At 44.7% G+C, this 20,758-nt stretch overlaps 1 protein-coding gene across 2 annotated transcripts in view; it reads left to right on the top strand.

The window, feature by feature from the left end:
* Window positions 1–20,758, top strand: part of Ttll11 (tubulin tyrosine ligase like 11) — a 237,692-nt gene that overhangs the window by 43,415 nt on the left and 173,519 nt on the right. The gene's annotated exons all lie outside the window — the stretch shown is intronic.

Consider the following 20,758-nt stretch of genomic DNA (forward strand, 5'->3'; position numbering starts at 1 on the left):
AGGAAGCTGGGTGACTTGATTGTACACAGTTGGGCAGCCATCAGGCAGCTTGTGGAGTTGAACCGGCAGGGCGACAGGTGGGCTGACTGGAGAAGTGGCGGTGCTAGAGCTGGATCCTGGAGACAGGGAGCCAGCGAACCAGGGAGATGGAGGAGGTGGGGAGCCCACACGTAGAATGGGCGATTCAAGGGAATCTCCCAAGCCACCAGGGTAGTTGGGGGTGCTTAAAGGCCGAATAGCAGGTCTAGCAACCAGACATGGGAAGCCTTTTATGTATCCTGCTTTAAACTTGTGCAAGAACCCACTTTCAAATGCTCCATCCCTTCCACCTTGAAAGCAGTATGTTTGAGCATAACACTCTAGAGTCTTGGCTACCAGTTTGAAGAAGTGATGGTGGTGTGCAGGGCTCAGAACCACTGTTTACTTTTAGTTTTATGTTTTTGACAAGTTAATTCCCAGATCATGTCAAAAGCCTTGGCAAGTTCTGTAAACCATGCCATAACTATGAACTTCAGGGTAAGAGCAACAAACGGGCCAGCTACTTTTACTGGTTATGTATAGTCTGGGCATTGTGCTTGCAGCTTAACATGAATCCTTGTAACCCTAGAATGATTTTATGACATCAGTTATATGAATACCCCCAATTTACAGATGAGAAAACTGAGGCTTTGAAAAATTATGGAGTCTGCTCAAGAGGTATGATTTAAATCTAGAGCTAACACTGAGGCTTAGACTCTGTTCAAATGCCTCATTGCTGTTTGGGGACCTAATATAAAATCTAGAACTAGAAATAAGATTAGAATTTACCAAACACAAATAAAGCTTGCTCATTTTTCAAGAGAAGCACTGGGGCTAGAAGCTCATGGCTAGATACCTTGCCCTGTGTGTGAGAGACCCTGGGTTTAGTCTCCAGCACTGCAATAGATAGATAGATAGATAGATAGATAGATAGATAGATAGATAGATAGATAGATAGATGAACATGTGGATCTGTGGAATTATTGACTCAGGTTCATTTATTCTGTGTAAACTTTGCTTCAATAAAGTTAATTTGAAAGATAGTTATCAGCACTTCCATTATTACTCATGGCTCTGCTCACCCTTCCCTCTAGATCTCCACAGCAATGTTAAGGATTAAACAGTTAAGTCTAAATCCAGCTGTATTTAAGATCTAGTAAGAGAAGCACGGCCACCATCAGTTCCCCACAGCCCTTATGTGAGTGAGTCCTTGTGGTCAGTCCTCACATCTCTCACTGCAGATAGGAAAGTAAATAAAAGCAGTCAATAGTGCCTTGAGATCCAACCAGATGTGTTGCGTGCTCTGTCCTCTGTATTTGTATGGCTGACAAGTGTTCCATGCTGTGAATTCTCCACAATGTGCGACCCATCCTGCATTGGGTGGCTATTTGCCTTTATTTCCAGCTGGGGACAAGTAAAGCAGCCCAGACTGATAGCCTGCCCTGACCAATAGCCTGTAGGCATTACTCCACAGATGCATGGGATCCTGGGAATCTTGGGATCATGTTACCTTTGGGAATCTCTAACTTTCTCACCAGCAACTCCAAAGTAGCAGCTCCTCATCTCCCAGCAGCTTTGACAGCTGCAGTTGTTACATACTTGACACTGTGAGACCTGATGCTCTGGGGGTATAATTGTGTTTCTTTTTAGTAACCACCCCCTTTTTTTCCCTAAGAAAGGGTCTTGCTGTGTGAGTGCTAAAATTTCAAGCATAGCCACTATGCTCAGATTTAGTTGTTTCCTTTTCTTGTTCTTTTTGATATTTAACACTTGTTCTTTTTTCTCCTCCTCCTCTTCGTTCTCCTCCTCCTTTTCTTCCTCCTCCTTCTGAGACAGAGAATCACTATGTAGCCCTGGCTGTCCTAGAACTCTATATGTATGTAGATCAGGCTGGCATTGAGCTCACAGAGATCCACCTGTCTCTGCTTCCCAAGTGTTGGGATTAAAGGCGTGCACCATCATGCCTGTAATATATCAAACATTAAAAACTCATTATGTGAATATAATTGTAGTACTAGGCTCATACCATGTGTTATCCCACACCTTGTGCCTCCAGTCAAGCCTGTCCACCTCTCCTCAATAAGTCAATAAAAAGAGCCAAATTAAACATTGAAAGCAGGAAAAAAAATGAAAGGAATTTAGTCAGTGTGGCCCCACTGGAGGAGGTACAGAGATCCAGAAAAGCCCTCAAAGATTCCTCAGGTGAGATCAGAATTTAAGTAGAGAGTCAAGGTTGCACACAGGTAAGTAGCCCCGCCCAAGTGTGGTCCCACCCACACTGACCTGTCTCAGTCTGTGCTTCCTGTCATTCTGCATGCTGGTCTATAAGCTGTTAGAGCTATGTGAGATCTCTTTCTGAGAAGCAAGTTTCTCCTCTGCCTGCTTCTTTTCCTTCCCCCAGGATATGACTCCCAGGGTTCATTGTGTCACTAGCCAGTTAGATGGTGAGAGCTGAGCATCTCTTCAAAGTAGCTTTATTTCTGCCAGGTCTGTGACAATGGCTCACACATGGCAAACAGAGTGCTTTCTCTCTTCCCACCATGCTTTGAGGCAGAGCCTCTATTTCCTCCCAGCTGAAACCTTAGCACAATACATTTTCTTTAATGCTCTGCTTTGAAGGCATCTCAGGTAGTTTTATGTTTGGCATTTCTAGTACCATTTAGTATTCCCTGCTCTTCTTTGAGAATTTTGCTCATGGGTTATTTATAAATATATTGTTTAATTTTCCAAATGTTTTTACATTTTTAAAATACTTTCTGTTGTTGATTTCTATTTTATTTTGTAAGAGTTGGAAATTAAGTGAGCTCCAGGACAGCCAGGGCTACACAGAGAAACCCTGTCTCAAAACAAACAAACAAACAAACAACAAAAACAACAAAAAAAGAGTTGGAAATTATATCAAGCTCTTTAATTTTTACATGCTATATGTGGTGGTTTGAATATGCTTGGCTCAGGAGTGGCTCTATTTGTTGGTGTTGCATTGTTGAAGTAGGTGTGGCCTTGTTGGAGGAAGTGTGTCACTGTGGGGTTTAAAACCCTCATCCTAGCTACCTGAAAGCCAGTATTCTGCTAGCAGCCTTCAGATGAAGATGTAGAACTCTCAGCTCCTTCTGCACCATGCCTGCCTGGACACTGCCATGCTCCCTCCTTGATGATAATGGACTGAACCTCTCAACCTATAAGCCAGGTTAAATGTTGTCCTTATAATGTTGCCTTGGTCATAGTGTCTGTTCATAACAGTAAAAGGCAGTGTGATTAATTTTTTTATTAAATCTTAATTTGCTTGTGTCATTATTGGCGTGGTGTGCTCACATGTCATGCTGTGTGTGGAGGTCAGAGGACAACACTGTTTGGGGACAAGTTTTCTCCTCCTACCTCGTCAGTCTTCAAAATCGAACTCAGGCTGTCAGGCTTGGCATCAGGCACCTTCTCCTACTAAGCCATCTTGCTGGTCCCTCAATCTTTTAAACGTTATTGAAATTTTCTTTTCATATGTTGTTTGTCTTGATGAACATTTTGTGTACTCTTGAAATGATCTGTATTCTGGTGTGGCCAATGTAGCATGCTATAAATGTCAGTTAATGTGAGTTAGTTCTTCTCGTAATCTGCCCTTCTTTATGGATCTATTTCATTCCCCTAATTACTAAAGTTTTCAGCTATGGTTATACTTAGGTTTCTTCTGTAAATTCTGTCAGTGCTCTCTGCATACGTTTTGTAACTTCCTTAGTTTAATGGTTAGATTCCTTTATAAGATGATTCCCATGTCCTAATTCTACTCTCTGTGAAACTGACAGGTACCTTCCAGTTTTTATTGGCTTAGTATTTCCATGATAGACTTTTCTATTTTTTAATTTCAAACTATCCACCTTTAAAAGAGTGCATTTTATTGAAAGCATCTGTATAGGTCTTTTATCCTGCTTGAAAGTACTTTTAAATTATTGATTGTAACCCACTTATACTTAGTGTGTAATATTGTCATGAATTTGGGTCTGGACTCTTGCTAATTGTCGTCTATTTATCCTGTTTAGTTTAGTTGATTTAAAAAAATGTTACTTTGTGTCTTCTTTAGTTTTATTAAGTATATCTATTTAAAAATGGCTTTAGTTTTTAATCCTAATCTATGATAGAGCCTCTTCAAAACATCTCTTAACTTATAATATTCACCAGTTATTATTACTGTATTCCTAAGAGCCAAGCAACTTCAAAACAGCACAGACCTGTTCTGACCCTCAGCCTACTACATGCTTTTGAAATATATTTACTGCTAATCCTACAACATACTATTATTATTACCATCATTATTATTATGCTTCAAAAAATTAGGTTTTGTTTTGATTGTTTCATAAAGTCCAAGCTGTTCTCAAACACACAGCCTGCCCCTGCTGCAATGGCAGGTATGTGCCCCCGGCCTGATGAGAAGCTGCTTATTTTAAGGACACTGAAAACTGAATATATTTGGCTTTGATAATTACCACGTATCTTTATCTTTAACGTCCCCAGAGCTCTGAATCCTTTCCGTAGGTCTGAGCTCCCTCTACTCTTCTTGTTCCACCGGCAGGATTTGCATGAATGCATTAGTTTTGGTAGTGCAGGCCTGCCAGTGGCAAAGCCCCTCTTCCCCTCTTCTTCTCTGAGAGTGTATTTGCCTTTAGCTTCTAAAGTATTTCAGATTTTAGGCTCATAAGATATTATAAAGGTGGGATAGAATTTGTTCTCCTGTCCATTTCCTGTATCCTCACCAGTGTGCACTGTACACAGTCACTGAAACGGGGGTGGGGGGACACTGGTGTACTGTTAACTGGGGGTGGGGACACTGGTGTACTGTGGGGGACACTGGTGTGCTGTGTGGGACACTGGTGTGCTGTATGGGACACTGGTGTGCTGTGGAGGACACTGGTGTACTGTGGGGGACACTGGTGTACTGTGGGGGACACTGGTGTGCTGTTAGCTGCCATGCCACTGTCCTCTTCTGCTCCGGGTTCCCTGTGAACCCTGAGCTGTTTGAGCCACCATCTCCTGCTTTCCTCCTTCAAGCTCTTACTGTTCCTCAGTCTGTCTCTCATGTCCTTGACTTTCTGAGCGCCATTGCCGGCTTCTTGTTTCAGAAGGATCTTCAATTTGATTGTATCTAATTTCTCTCACAATCCAATTTTGGTTACACACTTTTACAAACTATAACACAAAAGAAGATGCTGTGACCGCCTCAGTTCAGCACACCAGGAGGTGCTAGGATACCGTGTCGTATTCCTAGTGGTACTGGTGAAATTAGTTATTACACATCTGCTCTATTTCTCTACTGCAAAGGCGTTCTTTTTTTTTTTTTTTTTTTTTTGGTTTTTTGAGACAGGGTTTCTCTGTGTAGCCCTGGCTGTCCTGGCACTCCTTTGTAGACCAGGCTGGCCTCGAACTCAGAAATCCACCTGCCTCTGCCTCCCGAGTGCTGAAAGGCGTTCTTTTAATCTTTGCAGTCTCTAAGTGTCTTGTGGGGAAGTAGATATTTTTGGACAGCACAGATAACCTGCTTGCATTGTAATCCCCTCCCAGTTGAGACTGTTGGCAATTCCTGTATCCCCTCCGAAAAACCCCACTGGGACTGTGAGTGAAACTGAGGGTCAACCTGTATATCATGTGAGAATCACTGGCACCTTCAAGCCGTGGACAGGGCCACGCCTCCTTTACCCAAGGTCATCTTTAACTTTCCCGAGTGTCTCTAAGTGACCCCTGCAACAGTGTTGAACACACGATGGATTCAGACATCCTCCTGATGTTTGCTAAAGCATATTTTTGCTTGTATTATTTTTGGTGTGAAATCTGTTGTCATCTCTATCCCCTGTCTTCTCTGGGGAATGCCCCCTTTCTGTCTGCTCACGTTCTTTCTCTGTGTGACTGACTTTGAACACTTGATTAAATGTGCTCTGGGTATAATTTCTCCTCGTGTTTCTGATTCATTAAGTTATATGTGGATTTATATTTTCCATAAAATGTAGAAAATGTCTGACCTGTTACTTCTTCAGATTTATTTTTCTGTCTCTTTTCTCATTTGGCACTTGGATTCCACATACATTAAATCACTTGAAGTTGTCCCACAGTTCACTGATGTTCCATTTACTTAAAAATATTCTGGGATGGTGGGCTGAGATGGCTCAGCAGGTAATGGTGCTTGCCACCAAACCTGTCAAATCTGAGTTTGATCTCTGGGACCCACATGCCAGAGAAAGAAAAACAACTCCTGAAAGTTGTTCTCTAAGCCGGGCAGTGGTGGCACACACCTTTAATCCCAGCACTCGAGAGGCAGAGGCAGGCGGATTTCTGACTTTGAGGCCAGTCTGGTCTACAGAGTGAGTTCCAGGACAGTCTGAGCTACACAGAGAAACCCTGTCTCAAACAAAACAAAACAAAAACCACCACCACCAACAAAAGAACATTGTCCTCTGACCTCCACATGTATACTGTGTGTGTTACACACACACACACACACACACACACACACACACACACACACACGGGGTGGGGCATAGGAAATGTAATCTGAGTCTTAGAGATTGCTGTATCCACATACAAATTCTTGAACTGTGCTATAGGATACAAAGTAAGTGACTTGGAAACAGCTTACACATTTATTTTCTAGAGTAATACCCAGCCAGAGTCTAATTATTCCCTTTCTATCAAGGCAAGACTTTTACTCTTGGTCCACGGGATGGTCCATGAATTCAGATATGTCTCATCCTGGCTAGTGAGAACATGCTCTTCCTGGTACTGTGCAGGTACCAGGCGGGCATCGCCACTTCCAATCCTTTTGGATGGTGCTTTCTTTGATCTTAGTTTCTTCACATGGGCGCACTGATCTGTTCTTGGCTGAACATCAAGGGAGTTCTCGGTAGAGGAGATTCTGACCAGACTTTAGAGTGTTGTGTTTACCATCAGTAAAGTATTAGTCAAAGCCTGTATTAGCTACTTTTCTGTTGTGATTTAAAAAAACAAAAAACAAAAAAACAAAAAAAAAACCCAAAAACCAAAACAAAAACAAAACTATGATCAAAAAGCACATTGGAAGAGTTTATTTTGGTTTGTCGCTCCATGGGGATAGAATCCATTGCATGGGGATAGAATCCATTGCGTGGGGGAAGGCATGACAATTGTCTTAGGAAGCATGGCGGCAGGCGTAGGGAGCGATGTCCCTTCCCCAAACCGCACCATCAACTGGGGACCAAGTGCCCAGATACATGAGCCTCTGAGGACAGTCTCATTCAGAACAGCACAGAGTCTAAGTCGCACATACAAAAGCACAGATTCATGAAACAGTGTGGCAGGCACATGGGAAGCACAAGCGGGGAGCCATGCCCAGGAAATGATGAGCCATTACGTGTAGGTGGAGCTTAGAGGGAGAGCATTAGACAGTGTGACGAACCTTGAGAGTACTCTCCATTCAAGACCATGGACAAGTGGAGGGCATGTGGAAGCTTCCAGTAAAAGACGGGGTGAGGATGGTCAGGGTTTAGAACGGGAAGGGTCACCTGCAGAGTAGATGGATGAGCGAGGAGAAGTAAAATGAGGGAGAGAAGGAGGATGGTGCTGATGGTGGAGCTGAATGGTGGCTCACGCCACCACGTGATTCCAGTACCCCGGAGGTAAGGGCAGGAGGGCTGAAAGTGGAAGGCCAGCCTGCCTACACAGTACTCCCTGGGAGCCGCCCACTTCACCATAAAATTCAGACACAGAGACAGGAGAGGAGGGTTAGATGTGAGATTCACTAGGTGGTGCTAAAAAGACCCTGGCATCGTGGTGCTGGAGGGGCAGAACACTTGTGGAGACTGGTGAGATGCCAAGGTGGGATGTCCAAGAAAAGCAATTGATTTAGTGGAGAAAATGGAAAATGGCCTCCCTGGGGTTGAGAAGGCGCCTCTGGCTTTCCCTGTTGCTTATTTGCATCCATCCAGAGAGACGCTTTTCTGTGCAGTAAAAGTCAGAGATTGGGTTAAGAGATGGCCCAAGTAGCTTCCTGTTTTAGCATTTTAAGCCCTGTTATATCAGTGCCCATTTGACTGAAGCTGAATAGTCTCTGATATAATTTGCAGTCTCCTGACTTTGGGCCCCGACATTCGTACCATACTCTTTTGGGGTCTCTGTCGTCTTCCTTCGGCCCCATCATTGCATCTCTGTGTGTTGGCATTCCGTCACTATGATAAAGTGTATAACCTGCAGAGGGAAGAGGTTGGCTCCTAGTTTAGGGAATTCAAGGCCCAGTCAGTGGCTATTGGCTCCATTGCCTTGGGCTTTTTATGTGTTAGCACGCTGTGGCAGGAACATGGGAAGAACCTGCCTACCTCACGGCACTGGGAACCAGGAGGAGGAGAGACCGGCATTCTACAAGCTCTCTTGAGGGCATACAACAAATAACACAATAACCTCTCAGGAGGTCTCCTCTTCTACCACCCTGTAACAGCACTATAGGCTGTCAGTCAATCCTGCAAGCCCCAGGCCTTCAAGATCCAACAGTAACATCTAAATAGGAAAATGCTAACTAGAGTGCAGATGGGCATCCAGTGGAAGTTTAATGATGGACATTCCTTATTAGCTTCAAACCTGAGTTTTAAATGTGGCATTATTATTTCTATTGACTTCTCTGGTTTGTCAGAAAATAACATCTTCATTGTAAGAATTCAGCTAATATATGATTATGCGAAATAAAAAGTGAATAAAGGGAGGCTGGAGAGATGGCTCAGTGGTTAAGAGCACTGACTGTTCTTCCAGAGGTCCTGAGTTCATTTCCCAGTGACCACATGGTGGCTCACAACCATCTGTAATGGGATCTGATGCCCTCTTCTGGCCTGCAGGCATACATGCAGCTGAATGCTGGATATTTTACAGATCGAGAAAGGGAGCCTGCAGGTGGCGCCCGCCTTTAGTTCCAGCACTTGGAAGGCTGAGGCAGGATGTCTCTGTGAGCTTGAAGCCAGCTAGTCTGGTGACTGAGTTCCAGGACAGCCAGAGCTATATAATGAGACCTTGGTTTTTTGTTTTTTGCTTTTTTTAATCCCTACTTATTAGCTGAAACGAGGTGTATTTGGGCTACAGAAAAGTACCACTGTTTAGAAAGCAACAGTTTAGTACGTATTCTTTTCCTGTGTACAAGCAAATACACATAACAGATACAGATTTTCTTAAACCCTGAGTTATACTAAACACTGTTCCTCATTAGCTTGCTTCTACCCACTCCCTGTACTTTCGACGTCTTCTTGGGTCAGGGCTACATCTTTCATTACGAAGAGATCATAGCTTGTGTTAGGTAGTTCTCATGCTTCTTGTTGTTTAACAAATAACATTATAAGACACACCTTCATCATAGGGTGCGGCATTTTCTTTAAATAGGTAGGTCATGTACTTCCTGGACAGGCAAGCCAAACACAAAGCTTCATCAGACGTGGGAATGAGCCTTTGTAGTGTGTGTGTGTGTGTGTGTGTGTGTGTGTGATAGAGGAGGTGTGACTCACTGTAAAACAATAAAGGAATCTGGAGCTTTGTGATTTCTTTCACCGATTATTAGCGAGTGCATTACATCCAGACAAGGGGAGACCCAGTTCCTCTGCTGTCCACGCACAGTCTCTACCCACATTCAACCAGCAGGTGGCGCCGGGCGGACGCAAATAGGCTTCTCGGGGATTTTTATAAAGGCTGCAGGAAGATGCAGGCTTGCTTCCCAGTTTTAGCAGATGGCCAATCAAAAAATTCCTTTGGAGTTTTATTTCCTTTTTCTTTCTTTCTTCTCCTTTTTTAAAAAAAAAATTTTGCATATGGTCTTCCATCTGGGTATTTGAGAAAAGTGCAGTTTTGTTATCAAAACAGCATTTATTATGGTGAAAGAGTTTGTATTTCTCAGCAAAGTTTTTTTTTTTACTTTACTTTTAGAGAATAAAGCCAAAACCTGCTCAATAATGTCTTGCAGCTTCTCAGAGGGCTCCATGGAGCTTGAGAGTTTCCATTTCCCCCGCAGTTGGTCCTAAGTTAGCTCTGAGGACTCAGCCTCAGGGTGGAGACAAGCACTTTGTTTGAGAAGACAAGACAGAAAGAAAGCAGTGCTCTCCACTGGGTCAGAGTAAAGGCAGGAAAAAAACCAAACCCTTTCTCTCTGTCCTACAACACTTTGGTGACTTGTTTGCACAGCTGCCTGTGACAGTTGGCTTTAACTGTCAACTTGACACAAGACTCACCCAAGAAGAAAGTTTTAGTGAAGGATTGTCTACCTCAGGTTGACCTGTGGGCATGCTGGTGGGGAACAATCTTGGTTGCCTTCACTGGTGTGGGAAGACCCAGCCCACCGTGGGAGGTACCATTCCCTGGGTCTGGGGATCCTGAACTGAACAAGAGAAGAGAACACCAACTGAGCGCTAGTAAGCAAGCAGGCATGCATTCAGATATCTCTCTGCTTCTGACTTTGGATGTGCTATTCTACCTGCAGAGGTAGAATACAGCCCGGAACTGTAGCCCAAAACACCGTCGTCCCCCGCCCCCCGCCCCCCATGTTGCTTCTGTCAGGGTGTTTTACCACAGACATGAGTGAAGCCAGAACATTTTCCTTCATGGAGACAGTATTCTGATCTGCCCGGCTGGGAGGCCCCAACAGTTAGTAAAGTTTAAACTTGTCCTGCCGACCCCTGCAGCCTCACCTCCACAGTCCCAAACCCTCCTTCTTCAGTACTTTGTGACCTACTGTGTGTGTATGTGCTCACTCGCACCCATGAACATACATGTATAGGTCAGAGGGCAACCTCAGTGTCATCAGTCAGGCACGTCTGCCTTTGTGGGATGCAGTTTCTCATTGACCAACCAGGGCAGGCTGGCCAACAAGCTCCAAAGACACATCTGTCTCTGCCTCCCTGGTGCTGACATTACATGTCATGTGGGCCCTCTGTGCCCAGTTTTAAAAATGAATTCTAGGGGTTGAATTCAAGTCTCCCTGCTTACAAGTCAAGCACTTTACCGACTGGGTGATTTCTCCAGCACTGTGCTGGAGTTTTTAGTTATCAGCTCCTTGATCGCTCTTTGTGGCATATGTTTGCCTAGACCCGTGACTTCATCCTTCATGTCTCTGTCTCCTTCAGTCCCCAACGCTGTCTTATTTCACAGGACTGATGTTAATCCTTGTTTTTTCTTTCTTTCTTTCTTTCTTTCTTTCTTTCTTTCTTTCTTTCTTTCTTTCTTTCTTTCTTTCTATCTTCATGTTGTTTTGAAACAGGGTCTCATGAAGAAGGCTTGCCTTGAATTTTTTAGGTAGCTGAAGATGGCTTTGAACTTGGCCCTCCTACTTTCCAATGGCCAGGCATGCTCCTCTCCACCTGGCTCAACTTTGATAATTCTTTAAACTCCCAGCAAGCCTTTTCTTTCTCCACCATGCCTGCTCTGCTGCCCAAGTCTAGGGCATTGAGCTGTTTTCTTTACGATACTTACGACTACGCTTCCTTCTCTCTTTATCCTACTAGGAGGTCTGATTGGTCTAATTGATCATCAGCACATCGTAGACAGTCAAGTACATTTGTCTAATTGAAAGGTTTTATCTCTTGGGAGGTTAGCCATTGAAGCTGGCCTGTCTGGTCAGCATGACTTGACCTGCCTCCCAAGAATGTACAGCACACTTGGGCCAGAGGAGACTTACCAAAGTCCTTCATCCAGCAAGAGGCTCAGGTAGTCACTCACTGGCCACCCTGCCCAGGTCTTGTCTCAGCCTCTACCTGGTTACCTGCCTCTTTCCCTTCTACAGCAAGAGGGAGTGGACATAAACAGTGGGATGTCATCTGCTTTTGGCATACAACATCCTTAGAGACTGGGGCCCATGGCGGCAGTGTCCAGGGAGTAAAAAACTGGAGACAGAAGCGAGGGGAACCAGATGTCAGAAGAATCAGATGATCCAAAGGCATGGCTTCCTCTCTCCATCTGCTTCAACTTTTCTCTTTTTATTTCCAAAAATAGATTGCCATCGTCCTCCCAGTGAAATGGCGCATGCTGTCCCTGTGTCCCTTGCTCACCAGCTGGTGCATTTCCTAGGACGATGATATCATTTCCAGCTCAAGTTGCTGCTCCTCTCTGGACGTGAGAAAGTCTGCCTGTCCCATGCATTAGCCCAAGCGTCAGCTGGCCCCCGACTCATGCTGCCTGCACTGCCTACTTTGGGCTTTTCACACACAGGCCTGTTTTTAATCTTCATTTAGCGTTGGCTGCTCCCATCACCTGCCACTTGTAAAAGCAGAGATGAGAGGTCGGAGTGGTTGGCTTGTGCTCTTGTATATGTAAAGGCATATGTAACTTCCACTGTGCACGTGTACCGAGACCTTGTGGTAGGCAGACATTTCCTGAGATCTACCTAGTACCAAGTGCTAAAGCTACAAAACAGGTTGGAAATGTCCTTGCTCTTGGGTTTCTAGGCTGGGAGGATGAGCATCCATCCATTCATATCCATCCATCTACCCACTCATCCCTCCACCCATATGCTTACCCATCCATTCGTCTGTCCATGCATCCATCCATCCATCCATCCATCCATCCATCCATCCATCCATATGCTTACCCACCCATCCATCCATCTATCCATCCATACATCTTTCTTTCACTAGAGAAGTTGAGGTTCTGATCTGTCTTTCCATGAAATCATGTTCTTATTCTTTACTCTACATATGAGGAAGCTAAGGTTCTGAATGTTGAGTAACTTCCCAGCGTCTCTAGGCTTCTGATGACATGTAGCCAGGACTTGGACACACACTGGACTCAGGCCTGTTTTCCCTGAGTCTTAGCAGACATTTACTGGGTGATTTTTTTAATACCCAGTATCCAAAGAATGAATCTTTGCTTTCAGTGGAGGGCACTGAGTGTCCTGGTTAGTTTTATATGAACTTGACACAAGCTAGAGTCATCAATTGAGAAAATGCCCCTGTGAGATTGGCCTGTTAGCAAATCTATAGGGTACTATTTGATTATTGATTGATGTGGTGCTGCCCCTGGACAGGCGATCCTGAGGGGCATAATAAAACAGGCTGTCCAAGCCAGGAGGAGGAGATCCATGTTCCTCCATGCCCTCTGCACCAGCCCTTGCCTCTGGGTTTCTGACCTGACTTCCCAGGATGAATAGACTACAAGCTGTAAGATGAAATAACCCTTTCCTCCCCAAGCTGGCCTTGGTCATGGTGCTTTATCAGCAATAGAACCCTAACTAAGACACTGCTGATGGATGGTCCAAAGGAGATAGATGGGGCAGTCTGAAATGAGCTCAACACAGGCACTGTGCAAATCAGGGTAGTAAAGAGTGTGAAGTATGGGAGACAGGCAAGGCAAGGAAAGCTCTCATGGCCTCATTTAACCTGAAATGAAGTAGTGAGCCAGAGTCCAAGGGACCAGGGTGCAAGTCCCCTCTATGTTTTCACTGACTGGGATACTGGGCAAGCCACCTCACTGAGTCTCACTGTTCCTAAAGGCTTGAGAAGACCAGAATATCACAAGGTGCCTGCATTCTGATCTGCAACTCTGTGGGTTTGGGTTTTCATAAAACTCGCAGCTGGAACTAAACAGCTATGCAAATTTCTGTTGTAAGGTTTCAGTCGAGGCACTTGAGACCTTGGGCACTACCTCATGCTAATGCTGGAGTCAGTGTAGCGAGGAGCTTGCAGAGCCCTGGCTGGGGGAGGGCTGCAAGAGAGCTGTAGATGGGAGGTGTCCTCAGGCAGATGGCAGCACACCCTGCAGTGATCTTTCCTCTTGATCCCTGTCCCACCTCCTCCAGGGCCAGTGATTGGCTGAGAATAGCAAACACTGGCTAAGCCAACTCATCCACACATAGCTCCTCCAAAGGCCATTCAGAAAGACTGACACTTCCAAAGTTCACCCCCTTCTCACCTGGGCCCCTCTCCCAGGGTTACCCCCCCGCAACCCCCCCCCCCTCCAGATCCAAATCATTTTTGTGTTTTGTGTGATGTCATCAAGCTATAAAGGCCTTTTGTGGTCACACATCCCATGTCATCTCTGAGTTTGCTGCTATCTTGGCCCTTGCTTAACTACTCTGTCCTCTGGGTCCCTATACTCAGTAAGTTGTCAGGCTAGGACTCAGTTTGCTCCTCTATAGCAGGGTTGCTGTGTGAATCAACATTGAATGTCTCACAGGAAACGCTTCCTATTCTGCAGTCCCTGCTAAACTGGGGTCTCTAAGAAGCTGAGTCCTCAATAAGGGGCATAAAGAGAATGCTCAGAATTGTATGAAGTGAAGGACTACTGAAAATGGCTTTTCAGAGCTAGATGGAAATCTAAGACAAGAATGCTTAGCAGAGCTGGAGAGATTGCTCAGTGGCTAGAGCACTTGGCAGCTCTTCTGGAGGACACAGGACCAATTCCCAGCACCAGAATGATTGCTTGTGGCCTTCTCCGGCACCAAGCATACAAGTGATCATGAGCGTGTGAGAGACAACAACATCCATACATATTAGATAAATGAATGCAGTTTTAAAACTTAATGCTTAGCATTCTGGGCATTTGTGGCTTTGGGAAAGTATAGAAATGGATTTATCACCTTGAGACCAATTATCTCATTTTGCCCCATCACATGAGATGGAATGATAGAGAGTAAGGGTTTGATTTTGACCAAACTGCACCCCAGGTTGGCTTAGCTGAGATCTCCACCTCATCCTGAGACACCCCCCCAACTCCAACAGCCCCTTATAACAACACTCGGAATCGAGGGAGCTTTATTGTCTCATGTTTGAAACTCCAATCTCCCCCAGCCACATTTAGCATTTTATGTCACAACTGTTATAATCATGTTACTCTGCAGTACTGATCGATCACAAGAAGTGTGGGACAAACTTCTCACTCAGGGCCCTGCTTTAGTGTGCTTCTCTCTAATGCAAGCTTTCAGAAAGGAAAGGAGAGGGAGAGGAAGGCAAAGGCTTCCTTTCTGGGAGAGACTATCTTAAAGGCCAAGGAAACCCTGCTTGCCCCACCCAAGGGTCATCTGTCACCCTTCCGTTTTTATCCATTTGTCTCATTTTGGAAAAAATAAAACCTTGGTGATGGTGCCAGAGTCATTTGGGCATGAGAATAGTGGAGCAGCCTTGACTTCAGTGCCTGTTTCAAAAGGAAATTATGAAAACTGTCCTGGGTTTTCTTTCCTCATCTCCAAAAAAAAAAAAAAAAAAAAAAAGAAGAAATCTCTCTGTTACTCGTTCAAGGCTTTTCCGTGTGGTTGCACCTCAGATGGGTCTAATGAAAGGAGAAGTGCAATTAGAAAGTCTGTGCAGTCAGGTTTGGGGGGACTCTGGCCCCCACCCTCACCTGTCGTGCATCCCTCCCACACCCTCTGAAGACACGTTTTCTCAAGGGGTTTGGACAGAATGCACTTGTGAGAGTGCTCCTCTGTGCTTGAGGTCTTAATGCCTCCTATCCGTTGTCTCCTTAACTTTTCTTTATGGAGGCTTGTGTGTTGTATGCATGTGTGTAGGTGCATGTGTTCACAAGCAGAGGAGACGTTGGTACCATGCTCCATCGCTCTCCACCTTACCCCCGTGAGGTAGGGTCTCTCCTGAAGATGGAACTCTGTTTCTGGCTAGTCTGTCCATCAGTGAACCCGACAACCCTCCCATCTTCAGTTCCACCTGAGTGCTGGCATTGCCAGAATGTGAATGTGCATCTATGCTCAACTCCACATGGGTGCTGGGGATCTGTAGGCAGGCCCTCACGCTCACACAGCAAGTTCTCTTATGTCTGGAATCTCCCCAGCCCTTTAACATTTCATTTTTATGTAACTTTAGACTCACAGAAAAACTCTAATAGTATAACAGTTTCTATAACTCAATACCAAAGCCCCTTTTTTTAGACTTTTTTCCCCCAAGACAGAATTTCTCTGTGTAGCTCTGCCTGTCCTGGAACTCTTGCTGTAGAACAGGCTGGCCTCAAACTCAGAGATCCACCTGCCTCTGCCTCCTGAGTGATGGGATTAAAGGTGTGCACCACCAAACCCAACTGCATTTTTTCTTTCATAGTTACAGTGTAGTTATCAAAACTGGGAAATTGACATGGACCCAACACTGTCCACAATGGAGTTGTGGTCCCAGTTTATTCCGTTTACTATAATTAGTTTTATCCACTTTGGTTATCCTAAGAAGCAGACCACATATACTGGTGCACGCCTGTAATCCCAGCCTTTGGGAGGCAGAAGCAGCAGGATCTTGCATTTCAGGTCAGCCCAGGCTATAGCAAGATCCTATCTTAAGTAAGTAAAGTGGACAGCACCAGTTATTTTTGCATGCAGAGTACTCACTCTGGCCATAGCCCATGACTGTACTATATGCATGTTTGCTGTTTAGTTCTTACACTAACCCTGTAAGGTACATGACACCTATCACCACCATGCTAAAGATGATGGTTTCCTATAGGGACTTAGCAGATAATGAACAGCCAGTGTGTGGCCGACCTTACTTTTTGAACCATGACCTATTAGACACCAGAAGCTATGTGTTCTTAAAAATATATAAAGTGTTAATTCTGCAAAAGGATAGCAATAAGACACATAGGTTTGAGAAAATCTTAGCAGATTCCAGGTCTAGAGAGAATTACCTTGGAAACAATTAAATGTCATGGGGGCTGGAGAGATGGCTTGATGCTTAAGAGCACTGGCTGCTCTAACAGAGGACCCGGATTCAATTTCCAGCATTCACGTGGCAGTTCCAGAGGATCTGATGCCTTCTTCTGGTTTCCATGGGTACCAGGCAAGCTAATGGTATGCTGGCATGCACACCTATAGGTTTACTAAACCTCTAAACATATCTGACAGGGATGTTCAAAGGCATATTGAAAATTGTTCCATGATGGACACATTTGTTGGCAGAGCTGATGATAATACTATGTTGACGTGTTTATGTTTAGGCAGTTTTGGCAGTAGTATCAAGGATACAGCACGTTTATTCTCTATGCAGAAGTTGGCCAACTTGTTCCTTCAAGGGTGTTTTCCGATTTTCACATCACAATCGTTGTCACACTCAGCTCAGATGTTGTGCTATATAAGAGCCATAGATGATACATGAGTAAATGAGTGTGGCTGTGAGCCAGGGAAACTTCGTCACACAGCCAGCGGTCGACTCACGGCATGGTCCAAAGTCTGCCATCCCACACAGCCAACTGATGTAACCTTAGTTCTACGATTGCAAGAAAAAAAGGAAAAAAATGGCTGTGCTCAGATTTTTTTTTTTTTTTTTTGGTTTTTCGAGACAGGGTTTCTCTGTATAGCCCTGGCTGTCCTGGAACTCACTTTGTAGACCAGGCTGGCCTCGAACTCAGAAATCCGCCTGCCTCTGCCTCCCGAGTGCTGGGATTAAAGGCGTGCGCCACCACGCCCGGCCCTGTGCTCAGATTTTAATCAATGCCCAAGCTTGGGTTCTACAGGAGGTGTAGATGTGGCTTATTTTCTTCACTGTCAGTCATGCTGGATGATGATGAAACAAAAAGGGACATATGCTGAATGGCAAAAATAATTCATATGTAAGGCTATGCTGTAGACTGACATTGGGAAGTGCTCCCGAGACAGGTTAGTACATAAAGCAGGGCTTAAAGGGGGCAGAGTTAACACACACACACACACACACACACACACACACACACGGCATGCTGACAATCACACAGTAGGAAAGTGTCTCACTTTCTCTCTCAACTCACCAGCTCCCCAATAATGACACAGAGACTTATATTTATCTATGAATGCTTCGGTCTTACAGATTAGGCTAGTTCCCAACTAGCTCATATAACTTAATAACCCGTTTATACTAGTCCACATTTGCCATGTGGCACATTGCCTCGAACTCAGTGCATACATCTGACTTCCTCCATATCTGGCTGGCAAATTTCGAACCTCTCAATTCTTCCCCCAGTTCCTACCTCTGCCTGGATGTTCTGCCTTTCCTATCCTGCCTCAGCTATAGGCCGTCAGCTCTTTATTAAACTGATCAGAGGTAACAGAGAAGAATGTTTACAAAATATGATGCACGTGCTGAGTAAATAGAATAACAATCTCGAAGTCCAGGCAGAGCTCAGCTCTCTGCTGGTGCAGAAATCAACATTTGAATAGTACAGAGACAACCTTTGCACAATGTACAAGGGATTAGACCAACAAATAAACAAATATTAGAGAATTAAATTCATGAGATTATGTCAAGTTATGTATGGTTTAAAATTATTTTAGTCGGGTAGCCATCTCTAGATGACAAAGACAGCAGATCACATGCACTGAGTAAGATTTTTAGCAATCTAAAGTCACAGAATGGAAGCCTGTGCTATCTTGAAATAAGATGCAGTTGTTTGATTTACTTTGTTTTTTTTTTTTTTGGATTTGATTTCTCGAGACAGGGTTTGTTTCTGTGTGTAGTTCTGGCTGTCCTGGAACTCACTCTGTAGACCAGGCTGATCTCAGAGATCCACCTTCCTCTGCCTCCCAAGGGTTCAGATTAAAGGTGTGTGCCACTATGACCTGATATAAAAGGTGTAGTTTTGATACTACAGTTTGCTAGGAATCAGGCACCAGAATAGCTGTATATGTGTATGTTCACACACATATAAATGGACACATATATACATACAACATTGTTCTTCTAGGTAAGTATACAGAAAATGTATATTACATATGTATACCTATATAAATGTATATAGTATCTATGTAAGTATTTCTGTATATAGATTATATGTGTAGAGATATAAACCTATATATTTGGTATACAGAAAATGAAGAACAATAAGTTGTGTATTTTTAATAGATATCTTCATTTGATTTTATTAAATCTTACAGCAAAAGATTAATTATGAGACTAGGTGCAGAGTCTGGTGGTAGAGCACTTACCTAGCCTATGCCAGGCCCTGAGTTGATCCCCAGTACTGTAGAAAACACATGAATAAAAAGGTGAAACAAAAAATTTCAGGTTTTTTTGCCCAAGTTACTGATACTTACATTTTATCAACTGAAAAATTAAAATTATATGTTATCATGTACAGCACATGTATAACTTTAAATATGTATAAACTATAGACTGGTGAAATAGAGTGGATTACCTCATATGTCTATCACTTTTTTGTGGTGAGACCACTTGAAATCTACCTCTTGGGGCTAGAGAGACAACTCAGCAGTCAAGAGTGTAGACTGCTTTTGCAGGGGACCGGTGCTCGGTTCCCAGCCCCCACATCAGGTAGCTCATAATTAATTGCCTATTACTCCATTTCTAGGGGACCTGATGCCTTCTTCCATCTTCAGACTGCACATACAGACACACATGTACAAATGCGCAGGATGAAAACATTACTCTCACTAACTTTCAAAATCAACATACTGTTCGCTGTGGTTATGGTCTTAGCTTTCTGTTGCTGTGATAAAAAAAAATGAGACAACTTACAAGGGGGGAAGATTGAGTGTGCTGCTAGTTTTATGAGAACCTGACACAAGCTAAGGCATCTGAAAGGTGGAACAGCAACCAAGAAAATGCTTGCAGAAGATTTGGCTGTAGGCAAACCTAGAGGGTATTTTCTTAAATAGTGATTGATGTGGGAGCTCAGCCCATTTTGGGTGAGGCCACCCCCAGGGTGGTGGTCCTGGATGCTATAAGGAAGAGCAGGCTGAGCAAGCTGTGGTGAGCAGCCCCCCTCCATGGTCTCTGCACCAGCTCCTGCCTCCAGGCTCCCATCCAGTCTGAGTTCCTGCCTTGGCTTTCCTCAGTGGACTGTGCTACAGGACACGTAAGCCAAATAAACCCTTTCTTCCCCAGGCTGCTTCTGTCCATGTGCCTCATCACAGCATCTGTCACCCAGGACACTGGGTTCTGGTTACAGTGGCTGAAGTACTGGTCTAGCTTTGGTTAGCTTCATTGCTGTGGGACAGTGGTAAGGCCAGACATCTTGGCAGAAGTATGTGATGAAAGAAATTGTCCCTTCACTGTGGCCAGGAAGGGGGGAGAGAGGGAGAGAGAGAGAGAGAGAGAGAGAGAGAGAGAGAGAGAGAGAGAGAGAGAGAGAGAGAGAGAGAGAGAGAGAGAAAGAAGAAGAAGAAGAAGAAGAAGGAGGAGGAGGAGGAGGAGGAGGAGGAGGAGGGGAGAGGGGAGAGGGGAGAGGGGAGAGAGGAGAGGGGAGAGGGGAGAGGGGAGAGGGGAGAGGGGAGAGGGGAGAGGGGAGAGGGGAGAGGGGAGAGGGGAGAGGGGAGAGGGGAGAGGGGAGAGGGGAGGAGAGGGGAGAGGGGAGGAGAGGGGAGAGGGGAGAGGGGAGGAGAGGGGAGAGGGGAGGAGAGGGGAGAGGGGAGAGGGGAGAGAGGAGAGGGGAGGAGAGGGGAGAGAGGAGGAGAGGGGACAGGGGAGAGGGGAGAGGGGAGAGGGGAGAGAGAGGAGAGTTCCAGTGTCCCCTCAAAAGTACAACCCTAATGTCCATTCCTGCTAAAGGTTTGACCATCTCCCAATAGCATTACAAGCTGTGCCAAGCCTTCAACACACAAGCCATTGTGTCTGGTCATTTAAGACCTGAAACCTATCACCATGTTGTAAAACAGACCTTCTGAATTTACTCCCCAGTCACAACCATCTAGCCCTACTACCCACTGAGCTGTCCTTTACTTAGAGGCCAGCCTGTCAGTATGCACATGAGAGCATGTGGTTTTATATCCCTGCACTTGGCTCATTTCACTGAATACAGTCTCCTACATACTTACCCAGATTGCTGTTGAGTGGCAGGATTTGTTTTTCTTTTT

Source organism: Mus caroli, unplaced genomic scaffold (genome assembly GCF_978045245.1).
Source record: "Mus caroli unplaced genomic scaffold, Mus_caroli_1 scaffold_2, whole genome shotgun sequence".
NCBI lineage: Eukaryota > Metazoa > Chordata > Mammalia > Rodentia > Muridae > Mus > Mus caroli.